Source organism: Callorhinchus milii, unplaced genomic scaffold (genome assembly GCF_018977255.1).
Source record: "Callorhinchus milii isolate IMCB2004 unplaced genomic scaffold, IMCB_Cmil_1.0 Scaffold237, whole genome shotgun sequence".
NCBI lineage: Eukaryota > Metazoa > Chordata > Chondrichthyes > Chimaeriformes > Callorhinchidae > Callorhinchus > Callorhinchus milii.
This window is the reverse complement of record NW_024704978.1, coordinates 38,749-59,038: the sequence shown is the minus strand read 5'-3', so window position 1 is coordinate 59,038 and position 20,290 is coordinate 38,749. Positions and strand designations below refer to the sequence as shown.

The window sequence follows — 20,290 nt, the reverse complement described above, 5'->3', positions numbered from 1 at the left end:
CTCCCCTCACTCTGACCATTTCCCCACTGCTAGGGTCCTGACCCAACTGTACAGCGCCTTGGGACGTCCTCCTGATGTGAAAGGCGCTCTATAAATGGAATATTGTTGTTTTAGTTGTTGTTGTTTCATTTGAAACTCACCGCTGTCTTCATTTGATTAATAATTTCAGTGAACCTCGCGTTTGATACAGTGCCTTCTCACAACTTCGCTACGTCTCAAAGCACTTCACAGAATGCATTGTAACGTGAATTAACTGTTCACTTATTACTACTACTACTAGTTATTAATATAATTAATATTTGGTGGGATATGTTGATGATAAACATTTTGCACAACTTATTGATAATTCGTGTTCTGCGTTATTTTTATTGTTTGCTTTTCATAAGACTTAACAACAACAGCAACAAGATTACATTGACTGTGAATCAAAATATTGACCTCGACGTGATTTGAACACGTAGCCTTCTGATCTGGAGTCAGACGCGCTACCGTTGCGCCACGAGGTCGTCAGCTGTTCTCACACGCGAGGCTGGAATTGTAGACCTCTCAAAGATGTGCCGTGACACTATACCAAATCTAAACGTTAGTAAAATATAACAGAGTAAAGGAATATGACATGAGATTAGAGATGTAATGTGCATCCAAACTAACCTTGTGATATTGGTCATTCCGAAGCATTGTTCAAAACCCACTTCAAGGCCGAAATTCGGAGCTCCCGAACATCTGTGATAAATCCCTGAGAAGAAGTTCTGAAAAGTTTTCTTTTTGTCAATATAAATCGGCTACAAAATCCCCCAAATGAGCGACCAGAAATTAGGAGGTGTTTCATTAGAAAACAAGATTTGTGCAATTTTTTATAACAAGCGGAAACACTTTATTTTACAACCGCCGAAATAGCTCAGTTGGGAGAGCGTTAGACTGAAGATCTAAAGGTCCCTGGTTCAATCCCGGGTTTCGGCACTTTTCTTGTTCAGTTTGGTTGTAACTCACAGTCTACGTATGTCCTGTGAAGACTGACTGTTTGGGTGACCTTATTTTGTGACTATTCTGCTTAGTTCTGTTTCAATCAACAAACACAATTTATTTTTTTCAATGACTTGAAGATCGAGATGAATTTTTATGAATGTGCAGCAAATCAACAGAGATCTATTCAGTCTGATATTGCCAAGTTCTTCTGTTGACATTTCAGTTGTTTGACGCACAAAGTGTCAGGTTGGTCTAGGGGTATGATTCTCGCTTTGGGCGAGCAAATGAATAAATATGCGAGAGGTCCCGGGTTCAAATCCCGGACGAGCCCAAATTTTAGCTGAAGGGTTCTCTATGTTTCCCACTCTGATTGTAGTTGGAAGCAAGTAAATAATTTTGATGATATCAACACAGTAATTATCCAACTCAATAGGCGAAATTAGCTTCCGTAGATGCGCCAGTGGTTTAGCGGTATTATGCAAGATTTATATTGTTGAGAGCTATGTTTGATGCTTGGTGATTAATTCAGTGTTCCTCTTTCCCAGCCCTGCGACTGAATATTGTTATTGTATCTGGAGAAGAAGAATATTATTAGCAGCAGCAATCATGGTTTTGCCAAAAAAAACAACATGTTGACCAAACTAAGCGAATTATTTGGGAAGCACTGAATCAAACAAGTGAAATGTAACATATGTAAAGCACATCTGTTTCCAGATGGGCTCGACAAAATGACCAAAGAGAGGATACTGACTAACGTATTCTCTCCTCTGAAATCCTCTCCATCTGGCCTTCAGCGCTCACTGACCAATCTTCTGCTCTCACCCTCCTCCACAACACCCTCTCCTCCATACTAGACACTCTTGTCCCCATCACCTCCCATATTGTCTCCTACTCTCGCTCCTCCCGCTGGTTCACCACCCACCTCCGCTCACTGAAAAGCCAGGTGCGGGCCGCTGAACACACCTGCCTCAAATCTGGCCTAACGTCCACCGACAAATCCGGCTGGACCTCCTCAAAATCTACCACTCCACTATAGCCTCGGCCAAGTCGTCCTTCTACTCCAGGATAATCCTGGAGGCATAGAACAACCCCAGACTTCTGTTTTCTACCACATCCCGATTTCTCCGTCCCCCGCGCCACACCGCGCAGGTCATCTCCTCCAACCTTCACTGTGAGGAAATGCTGGATTTCCTTGAATCCAAAATCAAGGGAAGCCGCTCCGTGGTCACTCCCCCTACAACTCCCACCCTCACCCCAACATCTCGTTCCTACACTGCGACTCCTATACATCCTCCCCTACACACCTTCGTACCCGTTTCCCCACCCTTTGTCAACAAACACATCCTATCCCTGAAAACCACCACCTGCTCCCTTGAGCCCAACCCCACTCCTTACCTCCAAGCTCCACCTCCTTGCCCCACATATCACTCGCTTTGCAAGTGAGAGACCTGGGTTCAATTCCAGGCAGCTCAGAGCGAAACCTTGGGCAAGTTTCCTTACTCCACACAGAGCCTAATAATAATTCCTCCAAAACAAAACAATAAAAGTTGGTCATTTTCAATCTATGACTGTTTGTGGGACATTGCTGTGCGCAATTGGCTGCCGCATTCGCCCACGAATATACAGTCAATTCACTTTACAGTGTCTTCTGTGAAGCGCTTTGGACGTCCTCCCGACGTGAAAAGTGCTATATCAAATGCAAGGATTATTATTATTATTATTATTATTATCACAGAAATCGTCAAACTGTCCCACCCCTCTGGCTCTGTTCCCATTCCCCTAAAAACTGCTATCGGCAGCATTCGACACGATGGACCATGCTATCCTCCTCCACCGCTTGTCGTCCCACCTGAGCCTTCAATGTCCTGTCGAGGGACGAGAAATGCAGCAGGGACTAGATAAGCCTGGCATGTTCGCACTGGGGAGTAGGCTTATGGGCATATGAATACGGTCTTTAAAAGTCTGAAGGGAATAGATAATATGGAACATGATACGCTATTTCATCTTGAACAGAACAATAAAACCAGAGCGCATGTCCTGTGACTGAAGAAGAATGAATTAAGTAAAATGCTGCCTTAACACTACTTCAGTGAGCGAGTAGTGAACGTACTGGAAAGGCTCACCAAGGAGTCAGTGGAAACTGAAATGATATTTGTTTCAAGATTAATTTAGATAGATTTCTGCCTGAAAATAATACTTCGGAATAAAGTATACAGCTTGGCTCATGATACGCCAAGCGACTGCCAGGCTGGTGGAATGCGATCTGGATGAAAGCTTGTCTTCGTTCACCAAACAAATCGTTAGGTTCTTCTGAAACTAGCAATTGTGCATGCGCGGTTTGAAAGTATTAGGGTCCGAGTTCGTGAACACGTATTCATATTACCAGATGAACTAGAACTGTGAAAGGGTGGAAAACATATGGAATATTTTGTAGCTTGAATAGGATTTGTATAACATCCTAAAATGAGTGACCATCTATTTAATCAACATCAAGAGATTCACGAAAATATAATGATGTGGCAGCTGTTGAAGAAGATATCAATCTAGCTGTATTAATAGACCCGAAATAGCTTAGTTGCGAGACAGTTAGACTGAAGATGCAAAGATCCCTAATGGAAGCCGGGTTTCAGCATTTTTCTTTATCAGTCTGATACTCAATCACAGTCTCTGTATTCCTCGAGTAAGATCTATAATAAAAGTAACTGTGACCGTTTGGCACCTTGCTGTGTGTCTTTTCTCGGGGTTTCTGCATTTAAATCGAGCACACGCGATGGATTATTCCCAGAATGTTGATATCTTCCAATTATTTTGAAACTAAAAAGCATTGTGACTTTGCTATTTCCTTGTATATTTGCACATACAGTTTGGAACATCCCACAAAGCCTTGGCCTTGCACCCTTCCTTGTCTCATTGAAGCTATGTATCAAGACCCTAACCTTTGATCGCATCGTCGATCACACCTGAACCCCTACCTTCTCTGACCTACACCCCTCCTGATCCCAATCCCATCACGAATTCAAACAGCTGACTGTCCCGTACTTGGACGTGAAAGACGCTAAAGAAATTTAATTCTTGTGTTTGTTGCTGGGTTGCAAGGTTTACAGGAATGAACACGATGAAGGCTGAATCCAGTGTTACCAGTTCAAAACTTGATAGACCTCCGTTTATTCGCGTTTGCCGCTTTTCATCCAAGGTTCCTTAATTATTGGTAAAATGTCTGGGACCAGATGAAAATACTAAATGTATCACTGACTACAGATTGGAGTTTGCTGCGGAATCCGGAACAAAATGACAAACCTCACAATTCAAAAGCTCATCAGGTGAAGATTAAATTATGTTTAAGATTAAATCTAACATATTAATTTCCCTTTTCTGGAAGTTTTGGAGCGAAGATAAAAACATGATATAATAATAACAATATTATTAATAATAATAATACTTGCATTTGATATACCACTTTTCACGTCTTCTCGGCGTCTCAAAGTGCTTCGTAGATTATACTGTAAAGTGAATTGACTGTATATTTATGGGACAAACTCGGCAGCCAATTGTGCACAGCAATGTCCCACAAAGAGTCGTGGATTGAAAAAGACCTATTTATTATTGTTTTGCTTTGGAGGTATATTATTAGGCATGTGTAGTAAGGAAACTTGCCCAAGGTTTTGCGCTGCCTGGAATTGAACTCTGGTGTCCCGCATGCAAGGTGACTGCTGTAACCACTGAGTTACAGGAGCTACATGAATATATCGACTAGGCACTCGTTGGTTTATGAAGGTCATCAGTGCTTGGATTCACAATTGCTTCTCTGTCTGCCATTTTATGCAATCTTATCAATTAAAATAGAGGGTTTTTCTCAAGAACCTTTTCAGCTGGAGCTACGATGGCCGAATGGTTATGGTGCTCGAATTAAAATGCAATGGGGAATTCCCATCGCACGTTCGAATCCTGATTGCAGTTTTTTAGATACAATTTCGTGAAATGCAGATATCACAATCAATCCTTCATAATCATTCTGGCCTTGTCGAAACGAAATACTATACAAAGGATATATGAATATATAAAAGAACAGAAATTGAATTGTTTCAGTTTGTTTTACTTTTGGAGGACGTAAGGAATCACTCGACAGTGGAGTATATACAGTATATTCTGTGAAGCTCTTTGTGATTTCTCAATAACATGATGATCTGTTATAACATTAAAGTTTTATTATAAGTTTGTGACGTTAATTTTCTTTGTTACTATTAGATTGTTTCCACTGAGATCATAACTATCTCCTGAGCAGATAGAACGATCATATATTGACATATCGGCCCCTCGACCATCTTTATTCTTCTCATACGCAACGTCAGTGGGATACGATAAACTAATATTTATTTATCAACTATTTTAACAAAAATATATGTCCGAACAAAGAAATAATCTGCTGCGAATCAACTAACAACCGTGTTACTACTTACAACTCGGTAACAGCGGCGTGTGGAGCAAGAAAACGTATCTATTCTGTGGCCATATATGGGAACCAAATCGATTCAGTTTTCGACGTTCTCGCACATCATGAATATCAAGGTCTGTTCCCGTGTTTTTTTCAGTAGTAACAATAACCTGTGGCAACCCGTCTGATTCCCTTGTTTTTCGGGACTACTCTTTTTTCCATTACTTTTCGTCTCTCCCAGCTCTCTATGTACGCGTTTCTCCACTCTGGTGTAACATCCTGATACCGCTCCGTTCTTGAAATTTGTTTAAACACTTTCCCACAGGACTGGTAAACTACCTGTGAGGAAATTGTTCTTCGCCCTTCAGGTTCATCCCATGCGCAATGTCCAGGTGCCATCAACTACATGCAGAGGCCGGACGCAGAGCGAAGGCGGGAAATACCAAGGGAATGTTTCTAACAGCAGAGTACAAACATGTTCCTATCACCACAGGCTGTTCTCTTTCGGTGCAATATTTCATTTTCAGTTCTTTGCAGCACAATTGCTACAAGCGATCAAAGGTGAAAGCAATAGTCAACCAGACAGAAATTGCCTTTGTTGCCATGTCCAGTACAACCAGAAGTCGGCACACATGAGTTATGGACAAGAAGGAACTTGGGAAGTAAAAAAAAAGAATGCGGCCGAAAATCACCGCGAAAATAACCACCATCAGATCAGCCACTGCCATGGCCACCAGATAGCGAGAGATACATTTGGAGAGACCGCACCTCGCTCGAGACAGGATCAGAATCGACATTAAGTTAGCTACGGATAAAGAGAGAAAGATAAATGATCGGTCATAATGCTCGATTTGTGCAGATGTTTATGGAGAGAGTGATGGAGCGAGATACAAACAGACAAAACTAGACACACATAGAGATACCGAGAAAATGTGTCAGAGAGGCAGATGTATACAGAGAGAGATTCAAAGAAGCACAGACATACAGATATGCGCAGATACATCGACAGACACATACAAAAATTGAGATAGGGAGACCCAAATAATTAGAGAGATACCTACAGACAGATAGTGATACTTATATAAATCAACAGAGCGATGTATACAGAGAAACGAAGGCAATGAGGATACACTCACACAGAGAGTGACACACACAGCCACACGTTTTATGAGGGAGAGACGTAGAGGCACAAAAAGAGTGATATATATAGCGAGGCTCACAGAAAGTGACAGACGCAAAATGACAGAGAGGGAGAAATGCAGGGATGCAAATACATAGAGTGATGCGGAGAGATGGCGAAGTGCACTTCGGCAGAGAGGGTGTTCGCTGAGAGACGGAGAGAAACACTGAAACAGAAAGAGATACACAGAGTGGCGGACACAAACACAGAAGAGACTTACACATAAACCACACGGAGACAAATATAGAGCGACATAGACAGAAAGAGAGAGGTACACAGAGACACACAGAGCGAAGTACACACAGATAAACAGAGGGATAGATACAATGAGACATGGAAAGTTACAAAGAGGGACATATACAGAGAATGATTCATAAGTTTGAGACGCCCACACATTTAACGATAGCGAGCGAATGATAACCACAGAACATTCGACACAGGTAGAGAGAGAGGGAGAGAAAGAGAGAGAGAGAGACCCATACACGCACCGAAAGAGCGGGGGAGATAGACATTTTTTGGGGATCAGTCAGTTACATGACACATGAGACACACATCGCCATGCTGAGCAGTAACCAAATCAAACAGAGATTTCCACACAACCCACATATATATGGATATCCCAGAGATAGATTGTTGGAATGGAATGCGCTCTTGATCCCTCTTATAAAGCGTCCTGTTTGCCTACTTCACGAATGTATTATGGGGAACACACTATGGGCATTCAGAACAAATATCCAGAAACTATTTGCGTGAGAGAGCGATAAACGAATGCCACATTTTCCCTGGGAACACAGTGAAAGCAGAAAATTCCGATTCTTTCAAAAGGAAACCCGACAGTTTTCTGTCAGGGAACAATAATTGGAGACACACTATATTGTTTGGGACATGAAATGAAATTAGACTGCAGGAAAGTGGAAGGCGAACTGGATGGAAATTTGTCTTTTTTCGCCAGCACATTTTGGCGTTCTTCTGTTGGGATAATTTCTGGAGTCTAACAATCTAAACCAACACAACTTGCTATGAATTGCACAATTTCCAAGGTTTCCCATTGTCTGGCCAGCCAGGACAACTCTAACCATGAGGACTTTGATTTTCAGTACCTGAATGGCAGGATTCCCACCTCCCAGTGACAGGTCTGCACTTCCAGATCTGCCGATCAGACAAGGTGGACTATGCTGTCATTACTACCCTGGAATACTGCAGACCCTCCTGGCCCATGAACCAGGAAGCAGAGATTACCAAAAAGAGCTAGCTCGATTCTAACATTGCGTTACCAGGTATGTCATATTAGGGCTATCTCAGATCCACGGAGACATGGCTTACCTTCCCCAATGAGGCAAGTAGAAAGCTGATAAACGTACATTGGCAGATTACTTTCGAGGTTAAAATCGATTAATATCACTGAACACAGGAATATCTATTGGAAAATGTTGGGCGAAATTTTCTGCATTGTCTTGCTCGAAAAATGCGGAGTCATTATGCAGTATATCCTTTCAAGTCCTTGAAACTTCCTAACAACATTAGAAGGCACTGTATGAAACGCAACGTTTTGTTTATTACATCTCTCTATTTGTGCCTCTCTCTGCTCGTATGTATCTCACTATCAACCTTGGAAGTTTTGTGGATGAATCCACTGTCTCTTTGGAGATCATCTTGCTCCCAGGTGATGTCTTTGGTAAAAGACTGACAGAATCAAGCGAGCTCTTGTTGGTGGTCTCTGTTTTCCTGAGTCTGTACTAGTGTTCACAATACGTATGAATTTTCACATGTAACTAAGCAATATGAAATTAGGCAAAGCCGTTACAAAATTAAAACCATATGATTTGTATGTTGCTCTTACAGGTTATTTTTCTGGAAGCGACACACCAAATATTGCTTGTGTGGTCTTCATCCCACAGCCTTAATAATAATAACCCTGGCATTTGATATATCGCAGTATCACGTCTTCGAGACGTCTCAAAGTACATCACAGAATAATCTGTGAAATATACATTTTGTGGACGAAACGCGGTCGCCAATAACGCACAGCGGTGTCTGACAACCAGTCCAAATTTAGTGACCAAATTGTTATTACTTTTTATATATTTTTATTTATTTTGAACAGATTATTATCCCAGCGAATGCGAACCATCGAACGACAAACAATCGGGTTCCTACATAAACAGAACTGTCTGTGGAGGAAGGATATTTGCAAACGTTCCGTCGTGCCAGGGAATTGAAACGGGATCCTCCTGCGGCGTGGCGAGTGCTCTTATAACTGCACTACAGAACTGCACAGGACTAAGTTTTGACAAGAGGCGAGAGTGCAACCAACTGGGCGAGGGTGACACAAAAACTACAGGTTAAAACTGATACCAGCTGCATTTCGGGGCTTTCTACACACGCACACTGTGTAATATATGTATATATATATGTATATACCAATTGATGCTTTTGAATCTGAAGGCCTGTTTTCAATTACATTTTAAATCAATATCTGTGAACCAGCAGTGAAAGCATAGTTCCGTGTCTTGAATTAACGATCAATGGCTGAACTGCCGTGTCTAACATTCAGCTGATTATTTAATTTGAACTGCAGTTTCAATTTAGTCAACAGATAGATTCCAATAATTCTTATTAATTTACTTGACACTGTGCCCGAAATTCTGGAACAGCCTCACCTCAATCCCTTCGCTTTTCTCCTTCTCTCCCCTTATCTAAGTCCCGACTTCGTTTTCGACAGTGCTTATTGTCACCAAACCTCTTTCTGATTTGGAGTTATATTCCGCCACTGTTAATTGCTCTGAGACGCTGCACTGCTTGAAACGCGCTACACAAATATAATTTGTTTTTGGTGTTGAGTGTCAGGCTCCGGTGAACTGTCAATACCCGGGCATGTTACTAAACTTCACAACTCTGAATCAGAAGGTAGAATGCTACCAACAGTGCCAGTCTGAAAATTTGCCTTTTTATAGAGCACCTTATCACGCTTTCCAGACAACTCGAAGCACGACAACCAGCCTCAGAACTTGGTAAGATGTTAAAGACTATACACCACTAATTGAAATGAAAAAAAATGGGCAATGATAAAGTCAACGCCTTTTTGAAAATGTAACACGTTTGATGACGTAACAACATAAACGACATGTTAAAGCGCGATATCAACAGGAAGAATATAGTTTCTTACGCTATATAAAATCTCTATAACCAGCCATCCGTTTATACCGAATATTTTTATTCTAAATACCCAGTTCTAATAGTGGAACCCATCCCTTGCATTTTATTTGAATGTCAGCCACTAGTCTACGTGTCGTTATATAGGGCGAGAGCACAAACTTGCTCATTCAGAGGGGGAGTCTAAACATAGTTAGGCTGCAAACGTTGCTGCATATTAATTTAAAACATGATTTAAACCACTTGCCAGGAACTCCAACAGCAACAAGAATCGGGTGGTAAATGTTTTCAATCCTGTATATTAGCGGAGTTGTCATCTTCACTGCGAACACCATCATTCCTCCTCTTGGTACAGGCGGTTGTACCCGTTAAAAGTATAATGCTCGAGAACATAACATGATGTCCCATTTAAAGCAAAGGGGAACGCTTCGTTAAGCAATTTTATCGTCATTTGATAATTGTGAAAAATATTTACAATCTATGTATATTGACAATTGACGTCACTATGCATATATGCAAATTATTGTTGTTCTCTTGCCTAAATCACCTGAGAGATCCACATATGCACCCATTTGCACATGCAATTCGCCCTGTCTAGAACAGGAGACACGACCTCACTACAGGGGCTTCCAAACAGCTTACACAATTACAGAGATACTGGGTGCAGCATGGGAAGAGCCAAGGCTTTGGGATTCCAGTGCGAGTGCAAAGGTTACTGCTTAAGTGTAACCAGCTAAAGGTGAAACGCTTGCCTCAGAGAATAATATTCCACTCAATTCCAACATGATTTCTTACATTGCACACATCTGGTTATAGATTGAATTATCAGCCGCAAAGGTGTCAGCCTGGCTAAACGATAGCACTATTGCCTCCTCCGCCAGAAAACTCAAACCCGTCCGCTCGAGCGCAGATGGCGAAAAACTGGACTAACATTTCACCACCAACTGTGGCTCGAGCATCTCCACAGCTACCGGCGTTCTTTGACACGCGCAAAAAGGGCTTCTTCTCCAACATCATCTTGGAGGCTAAACCCAACGCTAAAATCCTTTTTTGAACTACCCTCCTCCGTGCCGCCCACGCCACCACCACTTGCTACATCGAACCCCTCCCCACCGACTTACTGGTCACCCGGGTCCCCCTCCTCTGCCCACTATTGGCTGACATCATCAACCAGTCCCTCTCATTCACTGCCTCCTGATCATTCACTGCCTCCCTCAAAACTGTTGTCATCACCCCTATCCTGGAAAAACCCTCCCTATATCTCTCAAGCCCCTGCCATTACCGCCCTATTGCTATCATGCCCACTTCGCAAAAGTTCTAGAACGGGTTGCTGCAAACAAACTCCGTGCACACCTCTCCTCCCACTCCCTCTTCGAATCTGTCAAGTTCGGTTTCCGCCCATAGTACGGAGACTGTGATTGCGAAGGTCACAAACGACATCCAGGGCTCCCTCTGCCTCCTTGTACACCTGGAACTCTCCGACGCATTCGAAACAGTCGATCACGCCATCGTCCTCCACGGCTTTTCCTCCCTCATCCACCTCAGTGGGACCGCACTCACCAGGATCGAGTCCTACCTCACAAACCGCCAGCAGTACATGTGCACAAACGGCTTCTCCTCCCACTCTCAACCGTTTGCCTGCGGGTACCCCAAGCATCCCCAAGCACACTTGGCCCCCTCATCTTTCATAGACTCATAGAATGTTACGGCACAGAAGGAGGCCGTTTGGCCCATCGAGTCCGTGCCGGCTATTTGACAGAGCAACTGACTTTTATTAACCCCACTCACCAGCTTTCTCCCCACAACCCTGCAAACCTGTATTCTCCAGATACCTATCCAGTTCTCTCTTGAAATCTGTTATCGAATCGGAGTTCACTGCCCTTTCGGGCAGATCATTCTAAATTCTAACAATTCGCTGAGTGAAAACATTTCTTCTAACCTCCCCTCTGCTTCTTTTTGGTAGATATGTTAAGACTGTGACCACGAGTCACAGACACACCTACCAGCGGAAACAGCTTTTCCCTATCTCGCCTATCGAAACCTTCCATGATCTTGAAGACGTCTATCAGGTCCCCGCATAACCATCTCTGCTCTAATGGGAAATGTCCTAACTTCCCAGGCTGTCCTAATAGCTAAGCTTCTCCATTCCTGGTATCATTCTCGAGAATCTCCTCTGCACCCTTTCAAGCGCCTAAATATCCTTCCTGAGGTTAGGTGCCCAGAACTGGAAGCGGTACTCCAGCTGAGGTCTGAGGCCTTGTGGAGTTCTGCACCTCAATGTTTAGAGCACTCGCTTTGCAAGTGAGAGACCTGAGTTCAATTCCAGGCAGAGGGCGAAGCCTTGGGCAAGTTTCCTTACTCCACACAGAGCCTAATAATAGTCCCTCCAAAACAAAAGAATAATAAATTGGTCATTTTCAATCCACGACTGTTTATGGGACATTGCTGTGCGCAATTGGCTGCTGCGTTCGCCCAAATATAGAGTCAATTCACTTTACAGTGTGTTCTGTGAAGCGCTTTGGGACGTCCTCCCGACTCTTATGCGGTACAACAACAACAACAACAAGATTCCATTTATAGAGCGCCTTTCACGTCGGCAGGACGTCCCAAGGCGCTGTACAGTTGGGCCAGGACACGAGCAGGAGTAAAATGTTCAGTGTAAGCGGAGGGAAGAGGAAGGAGGGGTGGGAGAGTTGAGGTGCTCGAAAGAGGGGAAGAGCCAGAGAAATATGGGGATAGGGCAAGTGGTGTCCTTGAGGTAAGGGCTACACTACCGCCACGGCGGTTGGGACGAGGGATGTGGTTGGAGGTGTAGCCGTGTGGTGTTGCGTCCGTGAGGGGGAAGGTGTCGCCTGGAGTGAGCCAGGTATCCTGTAAGGCTACGATGTCAACGCTCTCATGAAGATGAGATCGTTGATGACCAGAGCCTTATTAGAGAGTTAGCGGACGTTTTGTCGTCCGATGTGGAGGGCCCGGTTGATAGACGGGTGTGTGGGAGGGGAGGGGGTCCAGATTGTAATGCAGGCGTCACGGTAATGGGAATAAGGGAGGAGAGGTTGGCTCCCTGGGTCTGTGTCCGGGGTGGCTGGCGAGTGTGGTGGGGAATGGGGCAGTCTGTGTGGCTGCTGCTGGACAGCCAACGCCGAGTGTCACGGTGAGCCCGGCGGAGGATTCCCAGGCTGGAGCAGAGGGAGGTTGTGGGAGGGTCAAGTGGGGATAGAAGGCGAGAGGGACGGAGAGAGAGGAGAACAGAGCGGGAGAGATTCAGAGGGGGTGGGTTTGGGGGTAGAGTGGAGGGAGGAGGGAGGGAGGGGTTGAGGGGTTCTCGGGTCAGAGCGGCAGCCATAGTGCGCACGCGGGAACCGGGAGCGAGCGGTCAGGTGGATGGCATTATCCCTTAGGCTGGGACTGGGGCAGCAAACCCAACAGGACCATGGTGGGCACTGATGTGAGCCCTGAGGTGGGTGGGGGGGGGGGTTGCGCGCGTTACGGGGCTGTTACTAAAACTTCAGATGAAATTCCCTGGGAATATGACCATATATTTGTGTTGAAGGGATATGTTGATCAGATGTAAGAATGTGTTGATCACAGTGGCTGATATTTGTCAGTTGTTGATGTAACGGCCCGTGTTGTTTAATTAGAAGGCGCGGATGACAACCGTACAAAGGTGCTTCCAACATTGAAGCCACAATATTGATCCGACGAACCCATTACAGTGAAGTTTATGAGCAATAAATTGATTACTAACCCCTCGTAAGCATTCATTTGCTTTGATGAAATATATAGTTTTGATTATGTATCAGTTTGCTAATCGTTTATTAAATTTTACTCCTTACATGGAAATTCGTGCCACTTCATACTTCAACACAGGATCACAAATTAAACAATATTTAAAAATGGTAGTGTCTGAACAGTCTCAAAAAAGGCTGTTCAGTTGGACAAATAAATTAGCCGTTCATTAGAAATAAGGTCAACTTGTCCGAGGGCGGTGTCAGCGGCCTTTGATGTCCGAAATCAATTCTCTGCGGTTTCACTAAACCCTGACGCACAAAGCGAGTTGCTTTGAAAAATGGACGCTGAGAGGTCGGTCTGGTTGAGCTACTCTCTCAAGGACTCGATTTGTTGATCATCCGAATCTGCACTTCATTGGGAAAATATAAACTTGAGCGTCCATTGGTTTCCCTTTCAGAGAGCAGCACAGGCACAGGCTCAGGCACGATAATCCTAATTTTACCCTTCTGTGCTGGAAAATGTATGATTTTGTTGCCTTTTCGGCGCACAGCATATAGCCAGCAATCCTATCACCAATTAGGATAACAGTGTGTTGGTTCTACCGGAATGCATAAGCACTGGAAACGTTTGGCAGACATTACACTCAGTAGCATCACCTGCGGATTTAGATGCTTATAATCAACCAGTACCACAATAGCACAGGAGAGTCAGCAAAGGAGCATAGTTTTGCCGTATATTGTTTGTATTTGGTAAGCAAGATTCATCTCTCCAGTGAGAAAGTGCGCATTGCATTCCAGTGAATGGGAATTCCCATTTTAGGTGGGTTGGATTGAACTATCTCGGTTTAGTTTGGATACCCGTGATCGTTATGTGCTTCAAAATGACACACAGCTGAGCGCAATGAAAATGAGTGAACGTTGCTTACAATTCAGTTATTCAATAATATTTAAAACATAATACGCAGGAGGCTTCTGTGTCTCTTTAGAAAAGTGCCTCCAGTGCTGAGTATGGGGCTGCGTATGTCTGTGTTTGAAACTGTAATGTGCCTCCAGTGCTGAGAATGGCACTGTGTGTATGTGTCAGAGAAAGTCTGTAGTGTGCCCCGAGCGCTGTGCGTGTGTGTGTGTTTGTGTTTTTTGTGCACAAGATGCTTCAATGCGCTGAATTCCCAGGAATCGCGCTGTGGGTACGTTAGAGCCTGTGATGTGACGCCAGTGCTGAGATTGGCGCAGTGTGTGCGTGTGTGTGAGAATTTGTAACATAACCCCCGTGCTGAGGATAGCGCTGTGTTTGCGAGAAGGGCTTCAAGGTGCCTCCGGTGCTGATGATGGCGCTGTGTGTTTGTTTGTGTGTGTGTATTTATGTATGAGAGGGAGAATGTAATGTGCCCCCAGTGCTGTGTGTGTGAGAGAGAGAGAGAGGGAGAGAGAAAGAGACAGGCTGCGATTTGCCTCTGACTTCATGAAACATGAGGAGAATCAATTGATTGCATTTTCGAATCCTGCCGTTCATGAATTTCCTGAATATGATTCCTTGTTAACAACTAATAGCTTTCGTTTTGGCTATTGTAATATCGTTCATAATACTGACCCTGTTCCCAAGCTTAGCTTATGTTAAATAAGACATGTCTGTAAACAGTTCGCCTGTATCTTTCCAAGCTGATGCGTTACAATAGAGAGGCTTTCAGCCTCTGAGCCCCTTGGCTCTGGAACTCTATCCCCCAGTGCCTTCGCCTTGCCTCCTCCCTTTCATCCTTCAAGGCCGGTCTCAAGACCTTTCTCTTTGACCGTGCCTTCAGCTCCCCTCTCGACTCTCTACCCCTCCTCGCTCCCTCCCTTCCCTCCCCTCACCTGACCATTTCCCCCTGCTCGGGTCCTCTCCCAACTATACAGCGCCTTGGGACGTCCTCCCGACTTGAAAGGCACTCAATAAATGGATCTTGTTGTTGTTGTTGTTTCTCCATCCTATTCCCGAAGATCAGCATCAATTAGGTGTTCTGAAAAGAAAGGGGAAGCTGATAGATGGAGGAATTTCGAATAATACTGACCTTTTGCTGGAGGCAGTGTCAGTTAATAATTTGGCTCATCTGTTTGTCAAAAAGCCCTCCAAAGAGGCTGCGGATTTTGGACTTAGTGGAGAGTCAATTTGGTGTCTTTCAGTAGACTTCGATCCAGTGAAAATTGAGATATTCACACGTCACAATTCAGCTGTCAAACCTCGCTGACTGGAGGTATCTATCTGAGGCTGATGGGGGAATTCTGTGTCTGTGGAGGACAGTATTGCGACTGTTCCAGTTTGTGGCAAATTTAAAATGATTAAAGCAGTAAAATAAAGCAAACGAAAAGCAACATTTTATTTTAAATGTAAGGTTTTACAAAGTCCTAATAACTCAAACAACTCTTCATCAATTTAAAAATAAGAAGAATCTCATGAGAAATTAATGCGTTGGCAGTTACTGAATACAAGATCAATGAGTGATTTTACTGGAGTTGAAGTAGCTTATTTGGGAGATCGGTCGCTAAAAGTAGAACTCCCTGTCTCAATGTCACGTTTCTGTATTTTCTGCTGAATATGACAGTCACTGACAGTTTCTATTTTCCCCAGTAAATACTACAATAGAAACAAACCTGAAAATCTGGGTAACCTATTAGTGCGGCTCTTCCCTGGGTTTCTGTATGGAAATATAAGCACGCAAAATGGATTAATAACAAGCTGATGAGACCCTGAAGTGAACATGAAACTATAGACGTCTTTGCTTGGTTTCCGGTTTCTGAAGCTATGCAAAGTAATATGTTGCTGTTGTTGTTCTTGTTGTGGTGTTGCGCACTCTTGGCTCTGTGCTCTCCCAATATCAATTACAAGCCTCAGTTGTGAAGGCATACGCATTGCATGTATTGATTGCCCTTTGCAGCCGTGTTCCCTGATGGACTAGTGGTTAGGATTCGGCGCTTTCACCGCTGCGGTCGGGTTCGATTCCCGGTCAGGGAAAAAATACATTCATCTATGAGCACAACCATGTTTTTCTATGACAATTTTCTAGTCTTTCGTTACATTTGAGCCTTGAATCAAAGCAGCGAACGCTTCATCAAAGAAAAACATTGTCACTCTCTCGAGCTTTGTAGAATCTGAGCCAGTGTATATATCACGCCACGTTTATTTGTTCTCTTCATTGACATCGAAAGTTAATTAACACCACTGGAAACTGGTGTTGTATGAGATCGATAACGCGAGGTCAGGAGATTACAAACATGTATTCTCCTTCAGGGTAATAGTCATGGTAAGCTACTGTGCTTTGCTGCACCATGTTCTGTACAGGAACATAATATCAGTACAAAATTATAAATCGTGACGTAAATTTCAAAAACGATATTGCAGCATAAGTTTCTCACAACACAAGTGGAGGCGCCGGGGATTAAACCGCGAACTCGTACAGACGAAACATGTGCTCTACCTATGAACTACATCGCTACATAATCCACAGTTTTGAATTTTGTAAAGAATATACATGTGTTCAGTGCCCTTCACGAAAGGAGGCTCTCACAGACACTACACGCGGTTCTGTGTGATTGAAAACCAGATGAGATATCAAGTAAGTTTTCAAGTTGTAATTTTGAAATGCCTCCAGATTATTTTCTGACAAGCGATTTAGTTTACTTTAATTTTTGAAGTAATATTGGGATTCACCTTCATCACAACTCATGCAAGATCCTTGTGGTGGCACAGCAACAACAACTTAAACTTGCATCAATTAGAACCACTCACGCAGGATAGTGTCACAGACAGCACATCTCACTGCTGTGGCGAGTCCAGTTAATTGGCCGAACCACTTTTTAGGACCACTCAGGAGGCTCAACAGAATAGCAACAATTGCTCGTGTTTTACTTCCCATTTCACTTGTGCTGCTTGCAATTTCTACAAGCTGCACACGATAAGAACACAATTTATGACGATATAAATATCACGCTTCAAATTAGAAAGATCACGTGCTTGTGAGTAGGGAAGCAAAATAAAAGGTTGTTAACATATGGAGAAAAATATGCAGTTATTGGGTTTAGTGATTCATTGCTATTAAAAAGATCAAAAATCTGAAAAAATGCGGTGCCTTTTTCAAAACCTCTGACTTGACTGGGAGTGAAATCACATCGAAGTTCACAAAAAATAAGATTTTACTTAAGGTAATGGAAGTACACCTTTGCCCTGTTTGGAACATGAGATCTCTCACATCTGACAAGAAGATAAAAACTATAACATGAATGGAATTTATTGATCGATAAAACGTAATACAAGTTACATTAGTTCAGCTCATTTCACATCGTGAGGATCATTGAGACATATGGGACTTGGAAGTGAAGTCTTTACAACATTGTTTCTGTTTCTGATGACAAGACGATTGTAAAAGATAAAGGAGTGAAGACGCCACGAGATGTGATCTCCAGAGCGATATCAATTACACGATGTAATTGAGCTTAGAATTTTACTAGTTATTTCAATATAATGACACTTGGATTAACTTTGTTGAAAGTTTATCAGCTGAGCGACGCTAGCAATAGTCAGGGAATGACATACTGTTCATATAACAATAGTGATATCATATTTATAATGTCGTCAATAATAAATTCAAATTGTCATCACTATTTGATCTTAACGAATGTTAATTATTTTCTATTTATAAGCTACATAGACATAATTACTTCGGACCTTGATCCTGCGATTTTGCGCGTCAGAGAGACGCATGACTGTGGTTTCCGGGCTGACACATCACTGCTCAAATTTGCTAATGTTGAACAATCAAAATGAAGTAAAATGAGAAAAAAGGAAAAAAAAAATAATGCAGCGTCCAACGTGGGGATCGAACCAATTACACTGATACGGAAACAACAGCAACAACTTAATTAGATTTATAGAGCCCCTTTCACGTCGCAGGACGTCCCAAAACGATAACAGTCTGTTCTCGAAGCCCGAGCATGTGGGAGGGGAGTGGTAGGGTTGAGGGAAGGCAGAGAGGTGGGAGGGCGACCAAACGCACGATCGAAGAGAACGGTCTTAGACCGACCTTGAAGGAGGCAAAGGAGGAAACGAGGCGAACGGAGCGTGGGATGGAGTTCCAGAGTATGGGGCAGAGAGGCTGAAAGCCCGGCCACCGATGGTTGGGCGGGTAGGCGGGAGACATGGAGAAGGCCGGAGCCCGCTGAACGGGCAGTTTGGAGGGAGCGGGGAGGTTGGTAGGGATTCAGCAGGTCAGAGAGTTAGGAGGGGGCAAGGCCATGCATGGCCTTAAAGGTGAGGACGAGGATCTTGAAATCGATCCTCTGGGGGATGGGGAGCGGTTGGATTCGGAGGAGTGTGGGAGTGATGGGGTCACGGAACTGGTGCGTGAGATTACACAACCTGAGTGTTTGGATGATCTGCAGCTTGTGAAGGGAAGAGTTGGGAAGGCCGATTAGGAGACAGTTCCCGTAACCGAACCTTGATGTGACAAATGCGTGGATGAGGGTTTCGGCAACCGGAGGAGTGAGGCAATGGAGCAGTCCGGCAATTTTCCGGACGCGGTCGGCCGTAGGTATTGCCAGTCATGGCGCGGATTTAGGGGAGTGAGGACAGTAAAGTGTCCCAGAAAAGCCCAGTAAAGTATTCCGCTAATCGAGTAACAACCAGCTTTGTAAGCAGATGCGAATGGATCAAGGAAACTGGTCCTACACTTCGCCCAGCCCGAGAACCCAGGTCCTCCAGGTTGCGAGGCGAATGCTTTAACCACTGAGATACGTTGACAGAAGTATCGTTCCATTATCTATCTTTTCTCTTGCCCTCCACCCTCCTGAATCCAACCCGTAGCTCATCTTAAAATACCTAACAATGCAGCGCCTTGAGACGTCCTCCCGAAGCGAAATGCACTGAACAAATGTAATTTATTATTATTGCCAGCATTATTATGTCTCGGGATAGTGGTCAATGATTTTTTCTATAACTGTTGACTGTTGAACGCTCATAAATGAATCAGGTCTTTTACGTTCAAATTGCATTTATTGTTATATCCATAATTTTACATAAATAAACTTTCACCTTATAGTGAGTCAGAAGAAGCCAACATGGTAATAATATATTGTTCTGTTACCTCAATTCGCTTGTACTGCTGAATAATTCGCTCCCCACATGGTTTTGAAAATATCTACCACAAATTACATAATTGATTCGCTTTTCAGTATATTCTGTGAACCGCTTGGAGACTTCAGAAAGATCAGACTTGGCGCCCCATCAAATGGAAGGATTATTATTATAATTTCTTGTTGTTGATCAAAATCCTGGTTAACAGCCGATCAGTCGGTGTAGCATAAAATTCATAAGCTCTTGGGTTTAATCCCCTTTAATAGCGAATTGGTTGGGAGCTCCACCGACTATGATGGGGTGGGGAGAAAGAGCGGGGTGTGTAGGAGTCAACCAATTTCGGCTGAGCGAAGGAAACATACCTGGTGGTATGGATGAATGAGATTACAGAGATAGTGAGGGACAATACCGTGGAGGAATATTAACGAGAGAACTAGGATCATGAAATCAATCCCCTTGGGTTTCAGTAACCAACACAGCCGAGAAACGATGGGATGCTGTTTGGAGCGCCTGACAAATCAATCGACCAGAGTCAGCTAAGCGAAGGGAATATGCCTGTAATTATGGATGAATGTGGTTTCAGAGATCGGTTGGACAATACAGTGGAGGGACCTTAATTAGAGAATGAGTATACGGAACTCAATCCACTATGACATTGGGAGCCAATGCAGTCGAGCTTGGATGGGGTGCTGTTTGTGGAGCCTGACACGGCAGCAGAGTTGTTG

General features: G+C 43.6%; 2 non-coding genes across 2 annotated transcripts; one reads left to right on the top strand and one right to left on the bottom strand.

Moving 5' to 3' along the window:
* Positions 1 to 434: 434 nt before the first annotated feature.
* Positions 435 to 506, bottom strand: trnaw-cca. The gene has a single exon. It is a non-coding gene; the product is annotated as a tRNA-Trp (tRNA).
* A 381-nt stretch (positions 507 to 887) lies between these two features.
* On the top strand, positions 888 to 960 carry trnaf-gaa. The gene has a single exon. It is a non-coding gene; the product is annotated as a tRNA-Phe (tRNA).
* Positions 961 to 20,290: the final 19,330 nt, after the last annotated feature.